The sequence below is a fragment of the Lepus europaeus genome, chromosome 5 (genome assembly GCF_033115175.1).
Source record: "Lepus europaeus isolate LE1 chromosome 5, mLepTim1.pri, whole genome shotgun sequence".
Lineage (NCBI taxonomy): Eukaryota > Metazoa > Chordata > Mammalia > Lagomorpha > Leporidae > Lepus > Lepus europaeus.
This window is the reverse complement of record NC_084831.1, coordinates 115,559,187-115,576,625: the sequence shown is the minus strand read 5'-3', so window position 1 is coordinate 115,576,625 and position 17,439 is coordinate 115,559,187. Positions and strand designations below refer to the sequence as shown.

The window sequence follows — 17,439 nt, the reverse complement described above, 5'->3', positions numbered from 1 at the left end:
AAATCCCTAGGAAGATATTTACCTCAGCCATGGAAGAGCAGCATTCCATATGGAGTTCAGTGACTTTCCTGTTTTTTTCTTCCATCAAAAGCTCAGGAAACTTTGGGACCAAAATTTAGAAATGATACACATAACTTGGATATATCTCATGAACATAATGGGCATAATTTCCCCAGGAGTGGGGGGAAACCAGATATAAAATAGTGCACAAGGGTACTTCAAAAACTTAATAAAAAAGGGAATTAAAACATTTGTTTTGGTGAAACATTTTTGAAATCCATGCATTTTTCATGATATAATTATTTTGGGGTGAACTTTCTCAAGACTTCTCATCTGCATGGATTTAAAAAAAAAATTACAGCAAAGACTTACCTTTGACTGTCATTTCCCAGAATCTTTTTGAGTACCTTTGTACAATCATTGACATGAATTTAAAAATAGGCAACTGTGAGCTCTGGTGATAATACTCAGGTTAGAATTAACTAAGAGAGAGAGAAGGGGGGAAGGAATGGCTTGGAAAGAGCCTCCACACACCTTTCTTGAATCATAGTAATCTTCTGTAACTTGAACTGGATGCTAACTGCATTTATAAAAATTAAACATACCGCACTAATTACTTCTTTTTAAAAAGTGCTGTACCGTCGTGCAGTAATTTACAATGTGTACTGCAGTGCAATAATTTATTGTTCCCATAAAAACTAGGACACAGGGAGTGGAGACAAGCCAGTCTGGACCATGGCTTTTTATTGTAAATTCATTCACTGCTCAAGCTGGTTTCATGTAAAAGAAAGGGAAGGGAAGGGAAGGGAAGGGAAGGGAAGGGAAGGGAAGAAAAGAGAAGAAAAGAAAAGAAAAGAAAAGAAAGGAAAGGAAGAAAGGAAAAGTCCGACTGGCATTTGAAATGGCTCTCCCAGGGGAGCGGCTACGACCACATTATTTCATTGGTGGAAGCGCCTGCCGCGGGGTCCCTGCGAGGCAGCAGTTCACCGTTGGGGGTATTTCCCGTCCAGTTGTGACAAAGAGCACGTCCAAGTTTCCTTCTTTGACGTGGCCAGCTCCGGGTTTGTGCACGGTGAGGTTTACTCCTCTTCGGATCGCTTCGGTCCAGGGACCTCCCTCCGCGCCGGTGGCTGCAGGAGTCGAAGCCGAGCGACACCGGTCCCTTCGCCAGCTGCCGGCTGGAAGGCGTCGCGGTGTCCCGGGCTCGAATGGCAGACCCCAGGCTGGCGAAGCTTGCTGGCAACCATTGTGCCGCCTATCATTTTGCGACTTCAAAAACAAAGCAACACACTCTCCTCGCTGCCTCCTTCTTGGACGTGTAGAGATCCTTGAGCGTTTCTCTCCCATGCGCGTCTCCGCTTCTTCCTCCCTCTTCTTCCACACAGTCACGATTCCCACCCCTGGGATCTGGCCGGTGCTTCCCCGCAGGCAGGCCTCCTGGGAGGTCTCGTTGTCTCAGCGACGCCTCTGCTTTCTTGGGCTCCTTTTCCAGTGTCTGCTTTTGGCGCGGTCACTCACCCCCACCAGTCGCACCGACCTCAGGGACTCTGCTGAGTGCAACCGGGCGGAACGCGGAGCAGGAAGCGCTGGCATGGAGCCCACGGCTCCCGCGCTGGGTCGCGCACTCGGGCGTCCCTGGGGCGCTGTTTCCCACGCAAGGTGGCAGCCTTTCTGGTGTCAGGGTTTCTAACGGGACGGAAACGACAGGGTCCCAAACCTCCCAAAGCTTGGAGTTTGCAGTTATCTTGCAGACGGGAGGCAAACCTAAGCTTTCAGCGAATGCCTAGTGCATTTTGAAACCGGAAACACATTGCCTCGCGTGTCTCTGTGGCGCAACCGGTTAGCGCGTTCGGCTGTTAACCGAAAGGTTGGTGGTTCGAGCCCACCCAGGGACGAGCCAAGCTTTATTTTTAAAAGGAGGATTAGGGCGTTTGTGGTCATTGTTATAAATATGTTACTTAAAGGAAGACAACAACCTCCTATCCTGGGTGCCTCGCCCAGCAAATAGTACAATCTTAGTACAATCTTTGTCAATTTGACATTCATAAACATCTCTATCAGCATGTTCCACATAAAGACCATAGCCCTTTTTCACTTGTGCCTAACATAAGAAAACTATCACTACCAACAAAGGAAGAGGCTGTTCTGAGTTGATCTGTCCATTCTTCCCTTTAGTATCCTTGTAACTTCAATACTGTGTTAAATTAATACATCTTATGTGGTAAGAATAAGATGAGCAAGAAAGACTAAGAGGGAGAGAGGGAGAGATAGGAATAGAGAGATGGAGAGAGGGAAGGAGGGAGGGAGGGAAGGAGAGAGACAGAGAAACAGTTGTAAACTATTACATGCTTCTTTCTGCAGCTGGTCTCATACAAGTCTGGTATTTGTAACTGCCTTCTTTCACTCTGTTCCATGTTCCTTTACTCTCTGCAAGCACCTCAGCTGGTCTTTGTTATTTACCTGGTGTGTGTGTGTGGGGGGGGGGTGTTACATGAACCTCCATTCCTAAAGTATCTGGATTATTAACAATCCTATCTGAATTGAGTTGGTTTGGTTTTCCACTGACTTACCTCAAGTCACGGTTGCTCTAAGAGATGCCCAAGGGATCTCCTGTGTTTAGACATAACTCTTCCTTGCCTCCACCATGGATGGAGAAGCAGTTCAACTTGCCCTTGGCAATCAGGGTCCATCAACCTAGCCAGCACGGTAGCTTCCTTTTTGGCTTGTGGATTCAGAGGCATGAGACGCCCAAAGTGGCTGAGTGGCAGTCTTAATGTTCGATAGAACCATTGTCTGTTGATGGGTACATTCCTCCCTTTTGAACTAAGACTTCCAGACCAGAAGAACGTGAAGGAAAAGGTAGAGAAAGCTAAATTTTGCTGATGTATTACCAGTGGTAATCATGAGTGGTGCCACTTCCATTTCCACTCCTTTGTCCCTGGACCTGTGAATCCTGGCTATGGGAGAAATAGCACTGCTTAGTGAATGGCCACCTGGCACAGTAGCTGAGGCTTCAAGAGGTCATTCCACTGTTCTAATCAGACCAGCGGCTTTAGGATGTGAGAGAATGTGGTGAAATCAATGACTTCCATGAGCATAGGCCCATGGCTGCAACTTATTTGCTACAGAGTGAGTTCCCTGACCAAAAACCACACCATTGCCACCACAACTGTGAGTCAGGCATTCTGGGAGTCCATCCATCCAATGTTATGTTTCCTTCACTATTATCCTATACCCTTAATATAATTTCCACATATATCTCCTATGTCTTTGTAAGTCAGGTCTGGGAGTCCTGATGGCCTTTGGAGGACAGGATCTGTGATAGGTGATCGTACTTCTCTCACTGAGAGGCCACGCAAGGTCCACACTGGGTCAGAAATTTGGGCTCAGCAAGGGAATCAATCTTCACTTTGAGCTTGCACAGCCTTGGTTTTATTTGTCCTCTGTCCATCACCCAAGACACACATCCAGTCTGGCCAATACACCTTCAAATACCACCTCTATATGCCAACAACATCTATATTTATTCCCACAAACCTGCACCTCCTACTCTCAAGTTCCAGTTCTCAGGTCAATGTTGCATGCATCTTAGAGTCTATGCTAAATCTGTGCATCAGGTCAAATGCTAACGCTCAGCACAGCAGACAGTTCCTGTCAGCATCACGACATCACTGCGCACAGCAATACTCTATGATCAGACCTAAGAGCAGCATCACCTGAAGAGCAGGGTATCACCTGAGGGCTTGAATTGGTCACTACAATCTATGTGTCCCCCTGCTTAGTACATTTACTTACTCCCAAGCCAAATCTTGCTGTACTCTTTGGACACACTGTCTCATTCTCACAACGTAAATTGCTTCCAGCTTAATGTAAAAAGGGCATAAGTTTATTGAATACAAGCTAACTGCCACTTTTTGAACTACTTTCCACCGATCATCTCTTACTTCCACTAATAAAAGCAGATGAAAACTCGGCTTCCCTTCAGCCAGTCTGTCCCATGCCATCCACTTCCACACTGGACCCTGTGTGAACCGTCCACATCTGACATCTGGACACAACTGCAGCCTGAATCCGTGTAGTATCCCTGTTTTCATCAGTTAGGTCATTAACACCTCATCTGCCTCCTGCTTCCTACATGCTCATCATTCTAGTATCTCTTGCCAGCACTCACATTCAGGGACAATGACCTACTTGACATAAGAAACTAAGGAGATGATGAACTTTCCAGAGTCCTGTCATTGAATCCCTTGTGAGCTATTTTAAAGCAGGCTGCCACTAGCAAAGTGCCAGCTGATTTGGTTCCCTGGGCAGGGTACTCTTCCTAACTTGCGGACCACCATCTTATTCCTCTTCTAAGTCTAATTACCTCTCCCAGGCCCCACATGGAAATGCCCTCATCCTGGTGACTTAGGGGTCCAGCGAACCAACCTGAAGGTGATAGACATCAAGTAAGTAACACCAGCACCTGAGCTATGGCATCTGCTAGTTTTCGGTTTGTTCCCAGACCACGATAAAATGCCTAACACGTCCGGGAAAAATCACTGCTCCCGTGTTTCCGCCCGGTTTCGAACAGGGGACCTTTCGCGTGTGAGGTGAACGTGATAACCACTACACTACGGAAACCAGGCAGAAAGAAGGCTCTGGGATATCCCTCAGGAAACCTGACAGCTGCCATCTTCAACTATCAACACTTTGTAATCTACAAAGGTCAACTGCATTTCCAAACTAAAAAAAAAAAAAAAAGAAAAGAAACAAACAAAAAGTCCCGGGAAGCACCCCTTATTCTTCAGACTTGCAGCTCCGGATGGGTCCCCTCCCTTGGAGGCCCCACTCTTGGCTTTGGGATCCCGCATCTCACACAGGGTTTCCGGGTCCAGACGGAGCGCTGGGGGCCATTCTTCTTCCCCGCTGACTTTGCAGCCCCAGAAGCGGCAGGATCCCGCGGGCGGGTCAGGGGCGGCGGGGCCAGGCTCGTGGACGCGCCCCCTCGGGCGGGGCTGCGCGCGGCGCCCCGGTGGCCTTTGCCTCGCCGCCGGCCGTCAGCGCGCTGGGCTCTCTGCAGATGACGGCCGCCTCGGGCCCACCGGGAGCCGCCAACCCTTCCTCCCCGCGCCCTCCCCGGCGTCTGCGCTTCGTCCTCCCGGCACAGAGACCCCTCGGCTTCCTGCCGCAGTCGCTTACTCCCTTCGACGCGACCCAAATCCGGTCGTGGAATGGCGACCCCGGGTTTTAGTCGGTACGGTGGCAGCGTCCCAGGGCGTCGGCTGTCTTAACGCACGGGACATCAAGCCAGGTCACGCCACGCTTGGGCGCCACGAGCCGCGACTGACGCGGGTTAGACCCGGGTGCAGCGGCCCGCGCCGATTTCACCGTTGCTCCGGTGTCAGTCTGGGGACTCCTTGTGAGGGACGGCTTCGTTTTACCCTTCACAACTCCCGAACGCGTTTTCTGGGCTTTGGGGAACTTTCCCGTCCCAGGGGTCACGCAGTGCGCATTTTAACTTGGGACCCACGGAGACCACGGCCGTTTTCACCGAAGGCCTGGACCTCGCGTGCGCCTCACAGCAAAGGCCAGGCAGCTGGGAAGAGGTTCTTCTGCGTAAGGACGCCCGTGCCTTCGCTCCCCGCGGCGCGCTGCCGCCGCTCTCCGCCTGCCCCGCTGGTCTCCTTCAGACGGAAAACTGGGAAAGTCTGGGGAGGACGAGCCGTCCTCTCCAGCAGCCGCTGCTCTTCCGGCAAGCGGCCAGCGCGTCTCCTTCGGCCGCGAGGCTCCTGGGCGCCCACGCCGGGGAAGGCGCGGGCCGGAGGCTCCCCGGGGCCCCTGGCCGTGGCGCTGCACCCGCTCTGTTGGCCCTAACCGGAGACCTGGACGTGAGTGGAGTACTAGGTCATCCTCAGCGGCGACTGCAGGCCGAGCCCCCCAAGAGACGGACTTTAGGGCAGCTTAGATCAGGAACTCCGTGAGATGTCCCGCCCGCCTTGTCCACTCGGGGGAGAGGGCTCGCCGCCTCTCTGTCGCGTCTACGTCCTCTGGGGTTCCACGTGCACAGGACAAAGGGAGCAGGAGCAGGAGGGGCACTGTCGGGGGGGCTGCACTGCTGGGGCAAACCTCATAAAGCGCTCCCTGGTTCATCTCGACGCACAGAAAGGGAAGGGTGCCAGGCTCCTGACCTCGCTCAGGGAACCCGTCCTTCCTGGCCCCAGAGAGCAGACCCAGAAGAGGGACAGATTCAGAGAAAAAGCTGGCCGGCGGCCCAGTCCCACGACCCCGAGAGGAAGTGTCCGAGCCAGCCGAGGGTCGTGCGGAGAATTGTTCTCCCCCGCCTCCATCAGAGCCTTGGCTGGAATTCCGAGATCGCGACAAGGAGGGAATTGTGTAGTCAGAGGTCCACCCTCGACCGAGAGGAAAGCACGAATCCCTGACAGGCTGGACTTGGGAAACACCAGCGTCAGGGAGGGGTTCGGCCCGAGGATATGCGAGAACGGAGCGTCCAAGGCAGGAAGACCGCAGGAGCAGGAGGCTGCAGGGAAAAGATCGGAGGGCAGAAACTCCTAGGGGTTTTCCGTCCAGCCCGTCCAGGTCCCTGCAACTTGGGGACCCTGACGAGGTCGGAATGTGGAGGTGCCGGCGCCCGGCTTCTGCAGCTGGGCGCCTCCCCGCTGGCGCCCCCGCCCGGCAGCCTCGTCCACTGTCGGGCTCCAGCTCCCAGCGCCGCCGCCTCGCGGACGGACACAGGGCTCCAGGGAAGTGGTGAGGCCACCTAGGGCGAGGCCCGGGCTCCGCCGCCGCCACCAGCGCCACTGGCAGGACTCTGCGGGTGGCGTGGGTGCTCGCAATTTGGAGAAAACGGGGAGGCGTCGGCCTTCGGAGCATTTCCTTGGAGGCAAGGGCAGCATCGGCCAGAGTGGCTGCGACATTTTGGGTTTTTGATAGTTGATCATTTTTTCTACAGTTTTGCCTTACAAACATGTGTGTGTGGGGAGGCAGGCTTAAGTTAGTCACTGTTTTGAGTGGAAGGTGGTTTCCTTCCTAACTGTATTTTACTTTCAGATTATTCATAAACAAACATGTTTGCCATCTCAACTGAGTGATACAAAATATTAGATTGTTTCTGTTTTTTTCTTCACTCAACATATCCTCATGTTCTTTTCTCCTATATCCGACAGACAAAGAACTATACACATTTTAGGTAGGTTGAAAGGAAGCATTGACTGGTGTGGCTGGAAATGCTTGCCTTTTCAGTGAAAAGCTTTCACCGAGTCACCTGGACAGGTAGTCACGCAGCTTACATAGAAAGTAAGCTGGAATAAGGCCTGAAGTCATTAAATAGAAAGAAAAGGGGCGGCCTCTACTGAGGATGGGGGCAGTGAAATGTTGGTTTCAATGCAGCCCAAACTGGAAGCGTCTACATCCGTGAGAAGGGAGATAGCCAGAAGTCCCCTTGTTGTACCTGAGTGAGTGCAAACAAAGGAGCTCCACATATTGGTAAAATTGGATGGTCCTTTATTGTCGCGGTGGAGAGTGGGCTCATGCCCTAAAGAACTCTCGACCCTGAAGCCCAAAGCAACAGGGTTTATAAAGGCAAAAACCACAAAACCGGGAGGGGAATACATGGTTGCTAGGAACAGGGTGAATACATGGTTACTGGGGTCAAGCTGACCTAAAACCTATGCAAAATTAGTATCACTTATAATCTTGACAATACCAGTTACAATCTTAACAATTTTAATTATAATCTTGACATTAATGCAGGTATTGGTTTTAATCATATGTAGGACATAGACAAATTACATTTTTATCATTAACCCAGGTGCAGCCTATCCACTTCCAAGCTTGAGCGATCATACTAGGGGATTTCTATGCTCTGCCAATTGTGACGTAGTGGACTGCTATTGTTCAACTGTTTTAGATCACAGTTTCAGACCAGAGTCTCACAGTGTGTGTGTGGGAGGGAGGGGCACCTTCCCAGAATGGAGTCTCAAGTGCTCCAAAATGGAGTCCCTACTGTCAAGGTGTTACTTCACCCTCAGGAGAAGTAGTCAGAAGGCCTTCATGGGGTCCACTTGGTGACATTCTCCCGGGTCCTTGGCAGCTGGGCCTCAATACGTGGGCGTCAAGGATATTCCTAAGCACCTCTGGGTCACCTAAGCAGAAACCGCAGCCATCCCAGCAGTCTGTCCCCACGTGTCAATGGAGACTCGCTTGTCTAAACTTAAACTGCAGCATTTCATCTTGCAAGCCTGAGGGCCCTCCACCACGTAGGAGCAGAAGTGTTTTCTTGCAAGAGAAGCCAATACTGGCGGCATGTCCAGTGGTATTCGTGGTCTCACACACACAGCGCATCCCCAGGGCCCTCCAGATGGACTCCAGAATCCAGCTGCTGCTATACAGGGGAGATGGACAGTGCTGAGTCCCAAGGAGGGCCTCCACCTCTCCCATCGTGGACAGAGTTTTGCTCCTGGAAGTATTCCTCCTCGTCGTCGAGGAAGCCATTCTCCCCGGCACAGGGGCAGTTGGGGCTGCAAGCTACGGGGCCCGCTCCCTGCTATTCCTGAATTGACTCACAGGGACTATAAAAGCGGGCAGAGCAAGGACAGGTCCAGCAGGTGGAGACCAATTTTCTCCTTGCTGAGCAGTGCCAGCGCAGCATCGAATTGGGATGGCTGGGTGAGCAGCGGGTCTCACGCGCTCCCGTGGCTCAGTGCGTCCCGGTTGCATGACTTCGGAGTGGCTAGGTGCTTCCAGCTTTGGTCTGGTCCAGCCCCAGCTGTTGCCACCATCTGGGGAGTGACCCAGAGAAAGGAAGATTTCTTTATTTCTCTCTGTTTCTCCCTTCCTCTCTATCACTCTGCCTTTCAAATGAATAAATAAATCCTTTAAACTCCCTCTCCTAAAACATGAATACCTACCAAAATAAACCATTAGACTTAAAATCTGATCAGGTAGAAAAAGGAAAGTGAAGAGTCAAAGGATTCACCTGTTTCTGAGAGGAAGGTAGCAAAAGGAGCCGAAGCTTGAGAGGAATGCCTTGACAAGGCAGTGTAACAAGGGCAAGGAAATATGGGGGACTGAAGGGCCTCACTGCTCTTGGCTTGCAGGAACACTGTCTCTTGCCTCAGACCTGTGCAAGTTTTCCAGCTCCTGTACCTTGCAGGTGCTCCAGACACTGAAGACTACAAGCTTTTCATTGATGCTTTGTTCTAGAATTGAGAGAGCTGAGTGTGCTGTGGAGTTCTTTATACAGAATGTGAAAATCTTGGGCCTTATATTTCAAGGGAAGGCAATAGCCTCTAAGCCAGGGCCTGCAGGCTGCTAAGCACCCATTTTGCTGATACACTGTCTTAACTCTTTGTTAAGATGCTGCTTCTGATGTACAAGGCAGTTGAGTTTTGCATAATGCCCTAAATTTGGACACATGGGCAGCACTGCATTCAGGAAGAGCTGGGGACTCTGCAGTGGAGAGGCTGCCTCATAGGTGGAAATTGAGTAGAATCTATTTTTTTCTCACAGACTTCTGTGTACTCTTTTCAGAAGGGTTGTGCTTGATAATGCAAGAATTATGAAAAATAGAAGTTGCATCCTTGCACAAAAAAAAAAAAAAAAAACCACCTCATGGAATAGATCTAAGTTACTGAACCAAGCGAGTTTGAAATGGACTTTGAGCTAACCAAAGCTGCCTTTTAAGGATGCAAAATTACTAAGAATCCAATTCTGACCATATAAGAAAATGACTGTGAGGACAACTTTCACTGTTCATTTCCAGTGCAAATAAAAAAAATTTTTAATGTCTTCCAGTACTCTAGCCAGTAGGGTCTTTTGTTATCTGCTTTAGATGATACTGACAAAGAGGATGTAATTATTGGTGGGATGGCAGCAGAATCCAACAATTAGGGAATCTACCTGAAAAGAATCAACAGAAGGCTTTGATTCCAGTAGGGTTATGCCACCAATTGCTGAATTAAAAGGTTAAAAAGGGGCCAGTGCTGTGGCGTAGCTGGTAAAGCCGCTGCCTGCAGTGCTAGTATCCCATATGGGCACTGGCTCAAGTCCTGGCTGCTCCACTTCCAATCCAGCTATCTGCTATGGTCTGGGAAAGCATTAGAAGATGGTCCAAGTGCTTGGGCCTCTGCACCCATATGGGAGACCTAAAGGAGGCTCCTGGCTCCTGGCTTCAGCTTGGTGCAGCTCCGGCCACTAGGGCCATGTGGGGAGTGAACCCTCTCTCTGCCTGTGCCTCTCTGTAACTCTTCCTTTCAAAATAAATAAAAATAAATCTTTTGAAAGGCAAAGTTACAGAGAAAGGGAGAGAGAGAGAGAGAGAGAGAGAGAGAGGAGAGAGAGAGACAGAGTCTTCCATCCGCTGGTTCACTCCCCAGATGGCCGCCATGGCTGGAGCTGAACTCATTCAAAATCAGGAGCCAGGAGCTTCTTCCAGGCCTCCCACATGCTTCCATGGACCCAAGCATATGAGCCATCTTCTACCATTTTCCCAGGCGATAGCAGAGAGCTAGATTGGAAGAGGAACAGCCAGGACTAGAACTGGTGTCCATATGAGATGCCGGCACTGCAGGTGGCAGCTTTATCCACTATGCCACAGCACTGGCCTCAATAAATAAATCTTGAAAAAAAAAAAGTCAAAGGATTGGCAACCAAGAAGTCTTCTTGCCATGCTCTGAAACTTGCTAGAACCTTGGCTTATACCTTTTTTATCCTCTTCTCCTCCAAACTCCTTTAGATCTGTAAACCTGGGGAGACTTCAGACACTGGGGACATGACAATGGAAATCGTGTCACAGTACATATTTTTGGGATCATGGGAACATCTTGTAGTTAAATGATTTCAAGGCTAGACTGGCAGGCCAACTGCCCTCCTGTAACTGTTCCTTATCTCTCTCAAGAATGAGTTCTGGTTTAACTGATAAAGCCGCTGCCTGCAATGTTGGCATTCATTAAGGGTGCCTGACCCATCCTGGCTGCTCCACTCTCTGCTAATGGCCTGGGAAAAACAGCACAAGATGACCCAGAGCTTTGGCCCCTGTTAACCCATGGGAGACCTGGAAGAAGCTCCTGGCTTCTGGCTTCTGGCTCCTGGCTTTGGCTTGGCCCAGCCCTGGCTGTTGTCGCCATTAGGGAGTGAACCAGTGGTGGAAGATCCCTCTCCTTTTATAATGCTGACTTTCAAATAAATAAATAAATAAATAATCTCTAAAAAGGAAAGAAAGGAAGCAAGCCAGCTTTTGTAAACTCCATCTGCAAACTCAACAGAGATATCACTTCCCTTTGGTTGTTTTACCCACTTAGAAACTGGCTCCCAGCAACTTTTACTGCTATTTTACCTCATCCCACGGTGAATGCCAGAGCTTCAGATTTTAGCTTAATCTACATCCTCTGGCAGTTGTCACTTCAGATTTCTCTTTGGAGGAAAACTAAATATGAAAGATGAACTTTTCTAAGGAGTTTACCACAACAAACCCTGGGAGAGACAATAAGTTCAATTATTTGAGTTGATTTCAATCAGCAGTAATATTGTCCATATTAGCACAATTCTCAGTTTTTCCCTTGTGCCATGATAGGCAAGGCCCTGGACTTGAAAGAGGACACCCTCCAAGAAGACAAGAATAAATAAGAATCTGGGGAGGAGAAGTAGAAAGATAGGGAGATAAATGGGACAGGAAATTGAGGACTACAAGATGGCTCAAGACATGTCTTTTTTTTTTTTTTTTTGAATAATCAGGTCAGTGCAAATGTCGGATCTGATATGTAAGTAGGAAGGAGCAGTGTGTGTGTGTGTGTGTGTGTGTACCCAAGAAAGCACTATGGTAGCAAAGATCCAGTTTGCTAAAGTACACTGATTTAAGTCTTTATGAGGTGGTGCTATTGTTCTAGTTTTAGCATATTTGTAGTGATACTGTTAGACCAAAACACTTGAGACCAAGGATTCTTTGAGCCTTAGCAAGAAAAGGACTGGGTCCTTGGACAAATTCCCCAACCCCAGGAATAAGGCTGATTGTTGGAACTAAGTCCACTGGACCTAAGAGCCACTTTTGTAAAAAAAAAAAAATAAAAAAAAAAAAAAAATTAGAAAAGGAAAACCTATAAATTGTTTATATTGCACTTACAGTGGCTATAGATAAGAGATGAGACAGATAATATTAAGCAGAGTAAGTTTTGGGGTAGGAGGCCAATGCATAAAAAGTAGTTGATGTTTCTGGATAGGTTGAGGTTAACAGTCTTGAAAGTTTATACAAAAGCAGAAGGCAGTGGCTCCTATGGGATGTTCCTATGGGATCATAGGAACAGAATCTGGTGAAGCTGTAAATTTTCAAACCCTAACCACCACTGAGCTTCCTGTATCATGAAAATCAGCCATTCTTTCCTCGTTTGAGGAGGTTTATTTCAACTTGTCTTTAAAACCTCTAAGGATCTCCCCTGAATAATTTGTCTTGTACAGGGATCTAGTGCTCTTCAAGACTTGCTACCACCATGGACCATTGCTCTGGGCTGGAAATGCGATGCAAATTTCATCAAGCCAAAAGTTCAAAGAACTATGAGAAAGTGAAATATAATGTGTAAAATTGCAAGGTTCTACCAATTTATGCGTACAGAAATTGATGGATGCCTCTATGAGTCCAAAGAGAGAAGATACAATGAAGTAAAAGCATAACAGTCCATTAAACTGGATGAACATTATTACAGTTTATAAGCAGCACATACAACTTGAACGCTACTTTTCAACTCTCAAAAACAGGGGAGAGCGCGCACGCAGTCCCCCACTACCACAAATTCTGCAGTCGAGTTTCCCACATGTGGGGAAATCGCAGGGGTCAGCACTCCCGCAGTGCAATGGGACAGCCTCGCCCTGGGAAAACCACCTGCCTGATCATGGTATCTCCCCTGCCAGGTAAGTATGACTTGTCAGCCGTCCGCCCCAGCACAGCCTCACACGCCCCCACTCTTCACACGCGCTCACTTTGCGCCCCACATCCCCTGGGCCCTCTTCGCCCTCACACTCGCACAGCGCTCGATTGTGCCGACAGCGGTCCCGCGCTCTCTCCCACAGCACGGGAATGCGGTTGCGAATCTGCAGCAGGTCCCGGCCCAGCAGCCGCTGCGTTGTTCTTCATCTACATAGCCCCGCCCCGTCCGTGACGCCACTGAAGGCGCCCCGCCCAGCCCGTGCCCAGCAGCAGAACCCGCCATGCGCCCTGGAGAGCTCAGAGTGACTGCTGTGCCCGTCCCGCCCCTCCCTCCCCCACCCATGCGGGCGCCGCGCAGGGACCTGATCCTTCTCGATGCATTACACCTGCTTTGATAAGCCTGAGGAGCATCTGCTCTTTAAACTGGAGGAAAATCAAGGGAGAGGGAGCACACAGTCCCCCCCACCACACATTTTGCAGTCGAGTTTCCCCCATATGAGGAAATCGCAGGGGTTAGCACTGCCGCAGTGCAATGGACGAGCCTCACCCTGGGAGAACTGTTACTGGAGAATGGCAGGGTTCTTGTCTTGGCCCAAGCAAGAAATCAGGCGTGAGACAGAGAGTAGTGGAAAGCAAAACAGCAAGGTTTATTAGGGCAGGGACAAAGTAAGAATGGATGGGCACCTCTCCAGACAGAACCTGAGAGAGAGTGCCCAGTCAGTCGCTCAGACTAGGGGGAGCGAGGTTACATGGTTGTGTGGAGAGGGTACACCTGGGCAGGCCAGGCGGGTGGCTCAGCATGGAGGCAGAGGGCTGAGCTCCCAGTCAGATTGAGGCCTGGGGGGAGGGGGTTGGTTAAGGGGATGGGCCTTGCCTTGCCGCCTCTGCTCTTCCTGGAATAAAGGACTTTTTGGATGTAAATGCGAAACATTCCTAGCTGAGTTTTCCTTCTGAAGTTATCAGACAGCAGGAAGCCTGGCTGGCATTGCCCTGCTTAGAGGAAGGATGGGCGGGACCCCCTGGAAGATCCATAGGATGTTTGAAGTGCACATACTGGGCTGCACCTGGAAGGTTATCAGGCAGAGGGGGCGGGGACCCCCACCTGCCAGGTTACCGGGTAGAAGGAGCAGGGCAGGATGCAAATACTCGGCTGCCCCTGGCAGGTTATTGGGATGACTTTGAGATACATATGCTGGACCTACAGGTCAACTCTTTAGGCCTTTGTCACACACACATAAGCTCATATCTGACTTCCTACCTAACAGAGCCACCTGCGTGATCATGCTGTCTTCCCCTGCCAGGTAAGTATGAGTTCCGCCCCTTCCGTCCCAGCACAGCCTCACACAACTCGCTCTGCACACACACAGTGAGTTCCTCCCGCTTCCTGGGCTCTCCTTGCGCTGATCCGCAGATCCCGGCGAGTTTCCGGAAACAGGCTGTGATGTGACCTTTTTCTCGCACCCGGAGCCTCAGCAGCTGACCCTGCTGGCACCAGCTGCATGGTCGCTGCGTTTTTCGGTCAGTGCCCTTCGCCCATCCCACTTCCGGCCCCCGTCAGCGCCTTCCTCTCCCGCGTGGAACGATGGCGCCATAGCTGCTTCAAATGGGTCTGCGACCTAGGCGGCTGGGCCCACGTACTTGGGCCATCTTCCCCTGCTTTTCCAAGGCCACAAGTAGAGACCTGGATCATAAATGGAGCAGAGGGCACCCAAACCGGCACCCATATGGACGCCGGCACTGCAAGCGGCCCCAAAATCGTTGTTTCTGTGTCAGCAGACATGTGTTCTCCTTGTGAGAACACTCACTGGAAATATTGCTTCTCGACCTGGTCTTTGGCTAGAATGTCGTATTCAGAAATGCTCACGGGCCCAGGCTTGGCCAGTTTTGAAGAACGAAGTTGACTTGATTGAACCAAGAAAGCCCCTGGAAGAACCCTGGCCTTGGCGCGGGTTTCACGGGTTCCCAGCCTGGTGACAGGAAGGCCCAGGGCCAATATAACCATTGTGAGGACGGCAGGAAGAGAGGAACTCCCCCAATGGGAGAGGCGGTGAAGGCAGACTTGCACAGCCAGACCTGCCTGTGTCTTCCCACCACAGAGAGGCATTTAAAGAAGACTCCTCATTAAAAGTCCCAGCAAGGCCAGCGTAGAAGGAGCTTATGCAGCCAACTGCTATCCCAGCTGCGCTCAATAACCAGGCCATGCATTAAACTAGACCGAGTTGAAGTGCCAGTGAGCCAGGGCCTGACCAGAGTCACTCCTTTTTGTCCTTGTCTTGGTATCCTCTATTTTCCCTAACCAGTCGCACGACTGCCATCTATTGAAAAATTGATCTTGTAAGAACATTATCTGTAAGGCTTGGTTACATAAGGTCAGGAAATGTGTGAGATGCCCCCGAGATAAGCGGATCCTGCTTCTCTAGCTTCTGTAACATCTGCTTGGCTAAAACACAAGTTTTGTAATTAATTTCCAACAAGATGTGGTTTTTGCCTTTACAAGCTTACCCCTGAGCTCAGTTGGGGCTGCATGACTTGGAGAACACATGCCCCATACAGCCGCCGGCCTTCAGAAGCAAAGACGCCATCATATCGCCCCTGGGACTTTGGCATCTTTTGTAACTCGCTGTCCCAAACCTAAGTTTGTCACTGGGATTATCCCCATTAAAAATGGGGCCACAGTAGAGGGAACATTTACAATTCAGTAAAAAAAATGAAACACAACCAAACTATGTAGCATTTTAAATATCAGATTGTGGTTGTTAGGTCTGGAATAGCTTGGGGTGTTGGCCTTTTACTCCCAGAAAGGAGAGACGGAAAAACGAGATGGAAACCAACCTCAACAGACAGGTTCCTTTATTGGAAGCAGAAAGGCTGGCGACTGTTCTTGCCAAGAGACTGTGCACAGGGCGTGTTTGGGACTCAGGTTTTATCTGCTTAGTAGAGAATTTGCCACTCGGGGCAGGAGTGGAGAAGGCAGCTGGGGCAAAGTGGGTGACACTTTGAAGCCTCAGGGGACTTCCCCTGAGCACACACTGAATAGCAACCAATCCTGGTGCCACTCACCTGGTTGGAGAATGCAGTGGTGCAGATGGGGGTGTCTCCTGTGACTGCCCCCCCAACTATTCACTAGTGAGCAATGGCTTCTACCCCATAACTTTGGCTTCCACTGATGTAGAAGTCTTAGGTTGTAAGGCTGAAACCTGAGGCTGTCCAGTGGGGCTGGGGTTGTGGGCCCCTCAGGTGTAGCTAGAACCTCCTTCACAGGCAGGCTGCCAGCTGTGGCTGGAAAGGTTGTCTCCAGACCAACCGGCAGCTCCCCTACTGATAGCTGCTTGTGCTGCATGTGTGACCCTGGGGCTTTAAATCACACCTCCAGGGTGGGTGCACTCTTTCACCCAGAGAGGGCAGAGGAAGGCACTGAGCCTCTGGGGAGAGTCAGACTGGCTCTAAGGAGATCCTGGCTATCTTGTGTGACCCTTGGCTTTTTAAATCAAACCTTCAAGATAGTTACAGTCTTCCACCCAGAGCTAGCAGAGGAGGGGGCTGAGCCCTAAAGAGGCTGGCTGTCTCCAGGAGATCCCCGCTATCTTCATGGGCCCCAAGCCAGTCAACATACAGTATGTGAAAGCCCTGGCCAATGGGTGCCCCCAATAGGATAACCTAATGAACAGGCAGTAATGGCTTAAAACTTGGGACATGTCCTCAAAGCCAGTGTCCAGCTTAGGCGCTCCACCCCTCTCCTCTCGACCAGACGCCTTCGCTGTCACTTGCCAATCAAATACAAGTTTCTTTTCGAATAAAAGTTTCTGCCTCTCTGCCAACTGTTTCTTGGCTTTTTATTTGTCTACTAAGCTGAGGAAAAGAACCCCTGAGACTCTCCAGGAAGTGCCCTCCCCTTGGCCACCAGTAAGAAAAGCCTTCCAGCAGCATATGCAATAACGGGTGTGTTGAAGTAGACACTGAGACTACTGGTGTGGCCAGGTGGGGGACCTCACGACAGGAATCACTGACAGGGAGAAGAAACTGGGCTGCCACACAACAGGGGGTTCAGGAAGCATGAGAAGATAGGAAAGCATTCCATAGAAGTCAATGCATGCTTTGCTTGGGGTTAATGGAAGGCAACAAGCAGCATGAATAGGCTGCGTTGAACCTGTAAGAAATTATTGTAGGACTTTGGTGCTGCCATAGAAGAAAAAAAATATTCCAGGTCATTTTTGAAGATTCTTGTAGTGCTTAGAAAAAACTTAGCATATCTACCCTGTGAGTTTAGCTCAGTGCAACGGCAAGGGCTTGCCCGGGGAAAACCACCTGCCTAATCATGGTGTCTTCCCTGCCAGATAAATATGACCTCTGGCACTTCCACCCCAGCACAGCTGCGTAGAGCTCTCTCTGTACACACACGGTGACTTCCTCTCCTCTCCAAGCAGATCTGCAGATCCCAGCGAGTGTCCCACAACAGGCCAGGAGGATTTCCACAGCGTGAGACTCGTGCGTGGATCCGAGCCGGTGCCGGAGCAGCAGCCCCA

General features: G+C 50.3%; 3 non-coding genes across 3 annotated transcripts; 1 reads left to right on the top strand and 2 right to left on the bottom strand.

Annotated features, from left to right (window-relative positions):
- The first annotated feature begins 1,821 nt into the window (after positions 1-1,821).
- On the top strand, positions 1,822-1,895 carry TRNAN-GUU (transfer RNA asparagine (anticodon GUU)). The gene has a single exon. It is a non-coding gene; the product is annotated as a tRNA-Asn (tRNA).
- Positions 1,896-4,550: 2,655 nt separating this feature from the next.
- Positions 4,551-4,623, bottom strand: TRNAV-CAC (transfer RNA valine (anticodon CAC)). The gene has a single exon. It is a non-coding gene; the product is annotated as a tRNA-Val (tRNA).
- An 8,121-nt stretch (positions 4,624-12,744) lies between these two features.
- On the bottom strand, positions 12,745-12,908 carry LOC133761369 (U1 spliceosomal RNA). The gene has a single exon (XR_009866166.1). It is a non-coding gene; the product is annotated as a U1 spliceosomal RNA (small nuclear RNA).
- Between the last annotated feature and the right edge of the window lie 4,531 nt (positions 12,909-17,439).